At 48.3% G+C, this 10,880-nt stretch overlaps 2 long non-coding RNA genes across 2 annotated transcripts; both read right to left on the bottom strand.

Annotated features, from left to right (window-relative positions):
• Positions 1–2,630: 2,630 nt before the first annotated feature.
• Positions 2,631–8,699, bottom strand: LOC121479501. Its single transcript, XR_005984736.1, has 3 exons — positions 8,597–8,699; positions 7,131–7,227; positions 2,631–2,915 (listed from the first exon to the last, which is right to left on the bottom strand). It is a non-coding gene; the product is annotated as an uncharacterized LOC121479501 (long non-coding RNA).
• A 461-nt stretch (positions 8,700–9,160) lies between these two features.
• On the bottom strand, positions 9,161–9,922 carry LOC121479498. Its single transcript, XR_005984735.1, has 3 exons — positions 9,831–9,922; positions 9,542–9,681; positions 9,161–9,206 (listed from the first exon to the last, which is right to left on the bottom strand). It is a non-coding gene; the product is annotated as an uncharacterized LOC121479498 (long non-coding RNA).
• Between the last annotated feature and the right edge of the window lie 958 nt (positions 9,923–10,880).

Below are 10,880 nucleotides of genomic sequence, written 5' to 3'. Positions count from 1 at the left end.
GAAGCCCTGTCACTCCATCTGGAAGCTTGCAGACTTCCTGCTCATTCAGATGTGGGGAAGTTTGTCCCAACTACAGCATCCCAGGGGCTTTTGTGATTCTAGGGACATTTTCTTTTTTTCTTTTTTCTTTTCTCTTTCTCTTTCTTTCTTTTTTCTTTCTTTCTTCCTTCCTTCCTTCCTTTCCATGCTCCCACCTAAAGCCAATCTTTTCACTTGTGCTCTGAGTTCCATCCTTTCTCAACTACCCAAGGCATTGTTCTAGCAATTGTCACTTCTCCTTTGTATCATCAATTTTATCTCTCTGTGCCAGATTATTCCCATCATTGTACAAGTGTGCCTAAATATACCTCATCTTAAATTAAGAAAAGGGAATCTTCACTCAGGTGCACTCACATGCCCCTCCAGCAACTACTTCAGTCTCTGTTTCTCTTTCAACATTCTGAAAAGAGTCATCTCTACTTACTGTTCTTACCTCTTTTCCTTCCATCCTCTCATGAACCCATGCCAATCAGACTTTTTGTCCACGACCCCCTTGACTTTTCCCAAGATCATCAATAGCTCTATGTTGCCAAATGTAATGACCAATTCTGTCATTATTTGTATTTGACACAGTTGATCACTTCCTCCTTTTAGATGTCCTTTCTTTACTTGGCTTCTTAAACGCATGGCACCCTCCTGGTTCTCTTACAACTTCTCTTGGCCATTCTTAGTCTCCTCTGCTGGCGGTTGGTCTTCATGCTGATCTATAAATATTGGAGGACCCCAGCAATTGTCCTGGAACTGTGTTCCTCCTATCTAACTCATTGCCTTGACCTCATCTTGCCTCTCGGCGCTGTCAAGCAAACACTGATGACTCTCAAATATTTATCTTCACCTAGAATCTTTTCCCTGAACCCCAGACTTGTATCACATGCAGGATTTTCATGTCATAGGTAAAATATTCAGAACCACACCACTGATTTCCACCCCAGAACTCTTCTTCTGCATTTTTCCTGAACTTGGTAAATGGAAACTCAACTCTTCCCATTTCTGAGACCAAAAACCTTGAGCTCATTTTTTTTACTCCTCTTTCCAGTGGGACACTGTTAAATGTGTAACAGCAGGTTCTCAGCTCTGAGGGGTGGGCCGTAGGGGAAGGCCCAACTTCTTGTATAAAAACTACCATCATTATCCATTTGTAGCTACAGATGTCGCAGCACTGGACACTGAGTTAAGAAGAGATGCATAGTGGCACACCACTATGTAGTATTTCCCCACACAGTTACAAAAATGTTAATAACCTCAAGAGCATGGGTAATTGCAAAACTGGGGATCCCTGGGTGGCTCAGTGGTTAAGTGTCTGCCTTCAGCTCAGGGTGTGATCCTGGAGTCCCAGGATCGAGTCCCACATCAGGCTCCCTGCATGGAGCCTGCTTCTCTCTCTGCCTATGTCTCTGCCTCTCTCTCTGCGTCTTTAAATAAATAAATAAATAAATAAATAAATAAATAAATAATCTTTAAAAAATTGTAAAACTGTAATAAAATAATTAGGAAGCAATGAATTTCTAGTATTTATTTACTTTTGTCTTGTTGTTCTAGGGACATTTTCTTGAAGAATAAATGGGAACGTTTAGGAGACAATACAATAGAAAGAGCTCAACCAGGCAAAGATTCTTGGACCCAGCTGATGATTAACCACTCTCCAAGTAAATCCACGGTCAGGAGAAGTTACAGTGTGGCTTCACTGTGCACTGTTGAAGTCCAAGTCCATAGACAAGTCAACATGCCCAGCTCAAGAGCCCCAGAAATCCGAATGCTAAGGTCCCTTCATGCTTGGAAAATAAAACACGTGAGCCACAACTCAGCTTACAGAGGCAAGAGACTGTGGGGTGGTGGGGCCTCTGGTTCCTCCTGTAGCTTAGCTATTGGGTACCCCCTGCTGTGGGTCATGCCCACCCAGCTACCTGCCAAGAATTGGGGTGCAGGTTTGGCAGGAAGAACTGTGGTGAAGAGACCACCGTCAGTTGGGTCCTGAGCTTAATTATTTGAGCCTAGTTTGCCCCAAAACTGAAACACTGGCCAAGGGAACCACTAAGGAGCTATCCCAAATGACTGGCCTCAATTCCAGCACCAGCCTCATAAGCTAAAATATAAACAACAAAAAAAAATCTACAGGGGCAAACCCTCCCTTATAAGGTAGAAGATTAAAGGTTGCCGTGAACTTAATGTGCCCCCTCAAATCTGTATGTTGAAGCCCTAACCCCCATGGGATGATATTTGAAGGTGAAGTCTGGGGGAGATAATTAGGGTTTATGAGGTCATGAGAGTGGGACCCTGCTGATGGGACTGGTGTCCTCATAAGAAGGGACACCAGAGCTCTCTCTTCTCCATGTGAAGACAGAGCTAGAAGCCAGGAAGACAGCATCTGCCAGGAGGCAGCCTGTGAGTTTGGACACTGGCACTCTGTGAGTTTGGACATCCAGCCTCCAGAACTGTGAGAAACAAGTATCTGTCGTTCAAGCCCCTGGCTGTGGCCCTTTGTCATGGTGGCCTGTGTAGAAAACATTATTGGGGTGTTTAACATTCTCCTTTTCCAAAAGCACTGCTGTCTGTGAGGTCACCTTATGATCAGGCCTCTGAGGAACCATATCAAGTAGAAAACCATCAGTGGGCGAACACCCCTCCCCACTCCTGAGAGAACTTTGCAGAACTTCCTTCTGTGTTGGAGGGGGCATCCCTTGTTCATGCGTGAACACCAGCAGGTGCCTCTCCCATAACGCCAGTCTTGACATGAGAATGTGAAGGGGTGGGGAGCATGATGGTTTCTAGTAGGTGAGTTAATGGAACATTCCATCCATGACATACCTGATTTCTCAGCAAGACCCAGCCAGTTTTTAAGATTTTATCAATTCCGATGGGCTTCTCAGAACATGAGCCTGTGGAAAGACAGAGGGGAATACTAGTATTCACCCCAAGACTTTTCATCATTAACTTCCTCTTCTAACTGTCCGGGGCTTACCCCCAGACAATAAGCCCCCCTTGGGCCCATAAACAGTTCTTCATGAGCCTCTGAATGTCTTCATTGGTTTTCTCTGGTTATCAATGGTGGGTGACCCCAGGACCCCTGGGTTCTAGTCAGGGTATAGGCCTGGGGTGCAAATGTAAAGGGCACCAAAAACTCTGATCAAGAAAAATAATATTTTAATGTAATATTCTAAATAATCCAAATGAGTGCAAAACAAAAAAATATGATGACTAAAGTATCAAAAATTTTTTTTAATTAACTTTTATTGGTGTTTAATTTACCAACATACAGAAAAACACCCAGTGCTCATCCCGTCAAGTGTCCACCTCAGTGCCCGTCACCCATTCCCCTCCAACACCCGCCCTCCTCCCCTTCCACCACCCCTAGTTCGTTTCCCCGAGTTAGGAGTCTTTATGTTCTGTCTCCCTTCCTGATATTTCCCAACATTTCTTTTCCCTTCCTTTATATTCCCTTTCACTATTATTCATATTCCCCAAATGAATGAGAACATACACTGTTTGTCCTTCTCCGATTGACTTATTTCACTCAGCATAATACCCTCCAGTTCCATCCACGTTGAAGCAAATGGTGGGTATTTGTCGTTTCTAATTGCTGAGTAATATTCCATTGTATACATAAACCACATCTTCTTTATCCATTCATCTTTCGATGGACACCGAGGCTCCTTCCACAGTTTGGCTATTGTGGCCATTGCTGATAGAAACATCGGGGTGCAGGTGTCCCGACGTTTCATTGCATCTGAATCTTTGGGGTAAATCCCCAACAGTGCAATTGCTGGGTCGTAGGGCAGGTCTATTTTTAACTCTTTGAGGAACCTCCACACAGTTTTCCAGAGTGGCTGCACCAGTTCACATTCCCACCAACAGTGTAAGAGGGTTCCCTTTTCTCCGCATCCTCTCCAACATTTGTTGTTTCCTGCCTTGTTAATTTTCCCCATTCTCACTGGTGTGAGGTGGGATCTCATTGTGGTTTTGATTTGTATTTCCCTGATGGCAAGTGATGCAGAGCATTTTCTCATGTGCATGTTGGCCATGTCCATGTCTTCCTCTGTGAGATTTCTCTTCAAAGTATCAAAATTTTAAATAAAAACAGGATCCTGTGGGTACAACAAAGGGTCTACTTCCCAGGCAAGGTGAGCAGGCCAGCGCCAGGCTCAGAGCCAGGCTCAGGGCTCAACAAGCTTGCCCTGTGTATTTGTCACAGCAATTATTCCCAGGGGTCGGGGCCCAAGGTCACTGCAGGCCACAGCACATCCCCTCCCCAAAGGGTCCTGGCATCTCAGCACAAGGAGAATTCTAGGGACCACCTGGTCCCAGCACTTAAACCACCTGTGGTGATGAACTAATGAAGGTTTTGTGTCTCAATTTCCAATCCATCACAGATGGATACTTCTGTAAAATACAATAAAAATAAAGTTCTAGGGTACCCGGGTGGCTCAGTTGGTGAAATGTCTGCCATCGGCTCAGGTCATGATCTCGGGGTCCTGGGATTGAGCCCCACGTTGGGCTTTCTGCTTGGGGAACAGTCTGCTTCTCCCTCTCCCTCTGCCGCTCCCCCTACTTGTGCTTTCTGACTCTATCTCTCTCAAATAAATAAATACAATATTTTTTAAATAAATAAATTCCTAGAACAATGATATGGAAAAAAAGATACAAGATGCAAGTCAACTATTATATTTCATTATAATATTATATATTTTATTATATTCAACAGATCATTACTCGTTCAAATGGCTGTCATGTGTCTCAGTGTCTGCTCTAAATTTCTGTACTTACTAGATCATTAACAGCCCTCACCCAGCGGGGTCCTCAGGCCACATACTGAGTAACACGGATCTGGCCCAGGCCCCCTTCTGGAGAGCAGGGGCTCTGAGCACCGGGGACCTGGTGGAGTCTGCATCTGTCCCTTCCTCACCACCCTACCCCATGGGACCAAACATGTTCCCATCTCTGTTTACAACAGATAGTTGGTTCTCAGCCTGAATTAGTGCCCAGAGGCAGTCCTGGGGACAGAAGCAGTGGGGCTGGTCCCCTGGGATGATCAAGAATTCAGAGGACTGAGGACAAAGGAAAATAAGCCACCCTCCTCCCCTGCGCTGTCACCTTCTCCCTCCCCATCCAGACTCCAGACCCAGACCTGTGTCCTCCCCTCTGTGATCTCAGGGGCTTGGTAGCTCCTCCTCTGTGACCCCACACCTGGGGCTGCTGGGCAGCTTCCCTGGGCTCAGCCTCTCAAGGGAGACCCCAAACCTCTCCTTCCCTGAACAGATGCCTGGGCAGCTTCCCTCAGCTCAGCCTCTCAAGGAAAACCCAAGCCTCTCCTTCCCTGAGCAGATGCCTAATGTTCGGCAACAAGCCTTCCTGGAGCTCCTCCATAGGGGATTAGACGCCAACAAGGGGCCAGTGATTAATAGGCTCAAAAATCCTGCAAATAATAACAGCCATCATTCGTTGGACACTGATGTGAACAGGCCATGGGCCAAGTGCTTCTAATGATGATCCAATTCAATCCTTACAACTATAAGATGGGTATTGCTATCACTCCCAATCTACAAATGAGGAACTTGAGGTTCACAGGGTTCAGGAACTTGCCTGAAGGCTCAGAGCCATGAGCAGCAGAGCTGGAATCTTATTCCATTAGGTGCAATCTCCTCCCAGAGTAAAACCACACAGCGTCAATGAGAAGAAACCCACATGGGAAAGACAATGTGTACCTCAGCAGGGTAGACTCATCTCCTGGCGGGAGCCCCTGTGGTCAGCCCTGCCCTTTCTTGTCACTGAGGTTCAAGCCACCCCATGCTTACTCCCCTGGGTACCAGGCTAAATCTAGAGACTGTCCCATCAGTGGGCAGGAAGGAAAGCTGGGCAAAAGGACATGAGACAGATGAGGCAAGAACCCAGACTCTGAGATGCAGGCCAGGAGCTCAGGCTTCCCTGGATGTTAACAGGGAGCTCTGGATGACAGTTCCCAGGTGAGGAAGGGGCTGCCTACGGAGCCAGGAGGGACTGGGCAGGAGACGGAACAGCAGGCTGCTGCAGCCGTCCAGGCCCAGGGCAATGCAGTCTGAGCCAGGCCCACTTTGGGGGAGTGACAGGTCCTAACGTTAAGAGACAGACAAGCAGTGGTGCCCTCTCCAGAGGTCCCTCCACCCCTTCAGCCCTTCCTGGCTTGTTTCCCCAACATAATGGGTGTGCAATCACCCTCAAAAGCCACACGGCCTCATTCCACCTGCCTGCTAAGGGGGTAACTCTCCACCAGGCATCCTCCAGCAGGGCGGCAGGCTACCCTGCCGAGGGCAGGCTCACAGAGGAAGCATCGAGAAAGGCAGCCTTATCAATAACATGCCAGAGCCCCTGGAGTCATCCCCAGAGGGCGAGCATTTAGGGGAGCAAGAGCAGCGAGGACCCACCTCGGAGAACCAAGCTCCTGACGCTGGGGCAGCCATCCCTTCGGGGCAAACGCTCTTATCTTGAGAAAATCCCATGAGTCCCCATCTAACATGTGGGCTGGGACCAGTAGGAATTCAACCCCTCCTCTGGGACTCAGACTGCCAGTCTCAGGCCCTCACCTCCTCCTTACAGGGCCGGCCTCTCCTGATTTCACAGTGAGTCTGTCAGGGTGGGGCCTAGGTCCTAAGGATGTGCCAGGTGGAGCTCTTGTTGGGAAATAACAGGTGGAGAGGGGTGTCTGAAAGCCTCACACGTCCTCAGCTGCAGGAGGGAGGGCAGGAGAGCCAAGGACAGGACACAGTAGAGGTGCAGGGCTTGCACATCCATGCACAGAGCTTCCAGGTGTGATACTTCATGTACTTCTCCTTAAAGATGGGCTTATTAGCCCATTTCAGAGATTTAAGAAACTGAGGCCCACAGAGATTAAGCAATGGGTGACACCAGGGCACGAGTCAGAATCAGGGAGAGACGGTACCTGGCACATGGTGGACAAAACAGTGCTAATGTGAGGAAAATACCAGACAGAAGGAAAGAAAGGCACTCCTGGTTTCCCCGGGAGCAGTGCTGGGTACGAGGAATTTCAGAGGAGCGATTCTGAGGGCTGCAAATGAAGATTAATTCACAAGTTCATTCCTGAGACGGGACTTTGCACTTACCACAATCTTCTTGTCTCCTGGGTTGCAGAGAGTGTTGGGACTTAGACGCAAACGGTCATCCGCTCCCCCCCTCCACGTCAGCCTCCACCAGGGCCGCCTGCAGAACAGAGCACCTGCTACTTCTTTCTACAATTCACAGTGTGCCCACTGCCCTCGATGCAGGGGTGGGAGATCCAGCTGGAGCCCACTGTCTAGTGGGGGCACAGCTACCAAACAGGTAGGTGCAAACGACAACAGCTATGAGAGCACCCAAACAGGAAGGTCTGACTTCATCTGGAGAGTCGGGAAAGCTCCCCAGAGACCATGGCTCAGGCTGAGGACTGAGCAGGTGTTACTCAAAGGTAGGGCCTGTGTGTGTGAGTGGGGGCTGTGTGAGCACAGGTGGGAGGTGAGCATGTGCGTGTGAGTATGAATGTGTGTGTGAGTGAGTGTGTGTGCAAGAGTGAGTAGAAGAAGTCCATGTAGATGAATGTGTATGTGTGCATGTTTGTGTGTGTGCGTGTGAAAAAGCATGAGTATCAGTAGGTGTGCATTCATGTGATCATACAGATGTGCATGTGAGTGTGTATGTGAATAGTATGACTGTGTGTAAATGTGTGTGAGCATGTGTCTCTGAATATGTGAGTGTGTGTGTCTATGTGAGTGTGAGCATGGACAACATGTTCTCATATGTGAATGTGTTTGTGTATATGTGAATGAGCTTGTGGATATAGGTGTGTGAGCATGTTTTTGTGTGATTGTGTTCCACGTGTATACACGTGGGGGGGGTTTGGACAATGTGTTCCTATGGGTGAGTGTATCTGTGTGTGTGTGTGTATGCATGTGTCCAAGTGTGTTTGTATGTGCATGTGTGTGTGGGCATGGTCCTGTGCGTGTCTCTATGTTTTGTGCATGTGTGTCCATGTACGTGGGTGGGTGTGGACACGTTCCTGTGTGTGAGCGTGTTTCTGTATGCGCATGTGTCCATCTGCATGGGTGAGCAGGGACTGTTTGCAGAAGGAAAAGAATGGCCAGTCTGGGGAGGGCATGGAGAGCAAGGCCCACAGTGTGAGATGAGGCCGGACCTTGATGGCCAAGTTCACCATCACAGTGTTGGTGCCAAGCCCAAGGGAGCTGAGCAGGTGGGTGATGTGTGACATCTGCACATGAAAATGAGCTCCTCTGATGGCTTTCAGGGGCATAGGCTGCAAGAGGTGAAGTCAGATTCTTGGTGAAATCAGCCTGGAGATTTGGCAGTCATCCCATGGGGCCCTCCACGCCAGGGGCTCCCACAGAAGTGTGTAGACGTCACCACAGCCCTATCTTCCATCTCAAAATCTACTTGTTTTTACTAGGTTAAGCATTGCCACTTCCTCAGCTTTCCACTTGCCCCAGGATTGTTCCTCCTAAATAGGTTCCGGCATCTGCAGACTTTTTTTGCAGTGTCACCCCCAGTCCAGCAGGCTGCCCAGACCAGTGACTCTCACCTCCCAGATTCTAGACATCATCTTTCCATTAAACCAGCCTGAGCTCAAACGGAGGCTACTCTTCACCGCTGCCTTGGTCCTGTGTTCCAGTCCAAGAGCCCAGCCATCCCCACATGGAGCTTCTGAGTCTCTCACAGAGCGGCTGAGCAGAGCACAGTACTGTCTGGAAGACGGAAGGCATAGAAGACTGAGAGTCAGAACAGGGCAAGGGCCTAATGCACAAGCTTTGGGTGGAGTTCAAATCTACGTGGAGGGTCAAGAAGCAAATTGTTTCATCTCTGTTTCCTTCCTGTGAGTAGGGTGAAGGAGGCTTGCCTCAGAGCTGTGGAGAGAAGAGACATATATAAAGCAGCTAGCACGGGGTCTGGGTTTCACACACCCTGTGGCAGGCAGCCTCCTCCAGACGGCGCCCAGTGATTCTCACCTCCTGCGCAGCCCTTCGCCTCCCCAGGACACAGAGATGCCGAGGAGATGGAACCAGTGGGGAGCTAGTGGCTAGTGCACCTTCCACATCCAGGTCATAAGATGCACAGAGCTTCTCACTGCTCTCTCCTGGGTCACCGGCTCTGAGGGAAGCTGGCCGCCATGTTGTGAGGACGCTCAAGGAGCCCTGGGGAGAGGTCCACGTGGAAGGACGTGAGGCCTTCCGGTCACAGCTGGTGCTAGCCCTTCTGCCACGTGTGTAGAGCCACCTTGGAAGTCAATCCTCCAGCCCCAAACCAACCTTCAAATGACAGCAGCCCCGCCTGGCATCTGACTGCACTCTGATGAAAGACCTCAAGCCAGAAGCACCCAGCTCAGCCACTCCCAAATCCCCAGCCCTCGGACACTGAGTTAGTAAGTGCATATTGCTATTTTCAACCACTAGATCCAGGAGTAATTTGTTACACAGTAATAGATAATCAATGCAGCCCTACATAGCAACTATTGTTTGAGGCCATTTACTTGAAAAGAGACAGTCAAGAGCCTCTGATCACTGCGCAGCCAATTTAGGTGGTCCAGAACTCCCAGATGAGAACAAGAGAGGCGGCTCCATGGCAGCATCGAAGGAGAGGGTACAGCTGAGACATGGCTCCCTGATGCCCCTGCGCAAGAAGGAGCAGAAAGGCAGTGAATGAACTAGGAGTCTCCCAGGAGATACCCAGAGGCATGCTTCAAGCGCACTCCCAGTCAATTATAACCTATGAACAGCAGGTGCAGTGAGATTTCTAAAATAATAATTTCCCAGACTTACCACTTGGGGGGCAGAAGACCCCAGGGCTGACATGGACTGCCCTGATTTCTTCACCCACAGGACTGAGGTGTATCAGCACATCACTCGACTCTGAAGATTAAATTAAGTGAGGCATTTAAAGTATGCTCTGCAAATTATAAAGTACCTACAAATAAATATAGAAGGCCTTTTTAAAAAATATTTTATTTATTTATTCATGAGAGACACAGAGAGAGGCAGAGACATAGGCAGAGGGAGAAGCAGGCTCCCTGTGGGGATCCCGATGAGGGACTCAATTCCAGGACCCCAGCATCATGCCCTGAGCCAAAGGCAGATGCTCAACCACTGAGCCACCCAGGTGCCCTCTACCCAGTCTCAAAGCACCAGTTATCTCAGTGACAATGAAGGCTGAAACAGGACACAACATGCCAGAAGCAGGGAAAAACCAGAGACTCCATGCCCTTGCCAGAATCCAAGAACCTGGATCCTATTCCCAACATCAGAGTTTGCCATCTGTGTGACCATGGGCAAGTCATTGTCCTTGTTGGTAAAACCAGGATGTAGAGCTGGAAAATCTCCAAAGGCCCTTCTAATCCAAAAGTCTTATGAATCTGTGCCCTGTTCTACCTGGATAAGCATCCAGGAAGATGCCCACAAAATCACCATGAGCTAGCCAAGATTGCTTTACGTGTTTACCTTGCAATTGCTCTGCTCCTTCTACCCCATCTCCATCTGTTAGAGTATTGCCTATTACACACCTAGAGAGTGGAACAACATGATTAACAACATTAAGTAAATGGACATTGAGTTTTGTGCCCCAAGAGAATGTACCTTTTTCTCAAGTTGGTGATGGATATAAAAATTTATCCCATGCTTACTTGTCCAAAAAAAATAAACCGTTTAAGTTACAAAAAGCAGAAATTATACAAGCCATTTTCCAAGCCACAAAATCCCACCAAAGCTACACTGGAATGATGAAAGTCTGAATACCAAAAATACATAGACAGTTAGATGATAGACAGATAGTAGATAGAAGATAGATGGATGATAGATAGATAGATGATAGATAAT

Source organism: Vulpes lagopus, chromosome 2 (assembly GCF_018345385.1).
Source record: "Vulpes lagopus strain Blue_001 chromosome 2, ASM1834538v1, whole genome shotgun sequence".
Taxonomy (NCBI): domain Eukaryota; kingdom Metazoa; phylum Chordata; class Mammalia; order Carnivora; family Canidae; genus Vulpes; species Vulpes lagopus.
Note: the sequence above shows the minus strand (reverse complement) of the source record. Positions and strands in the feature narration are given on the sequence as shown.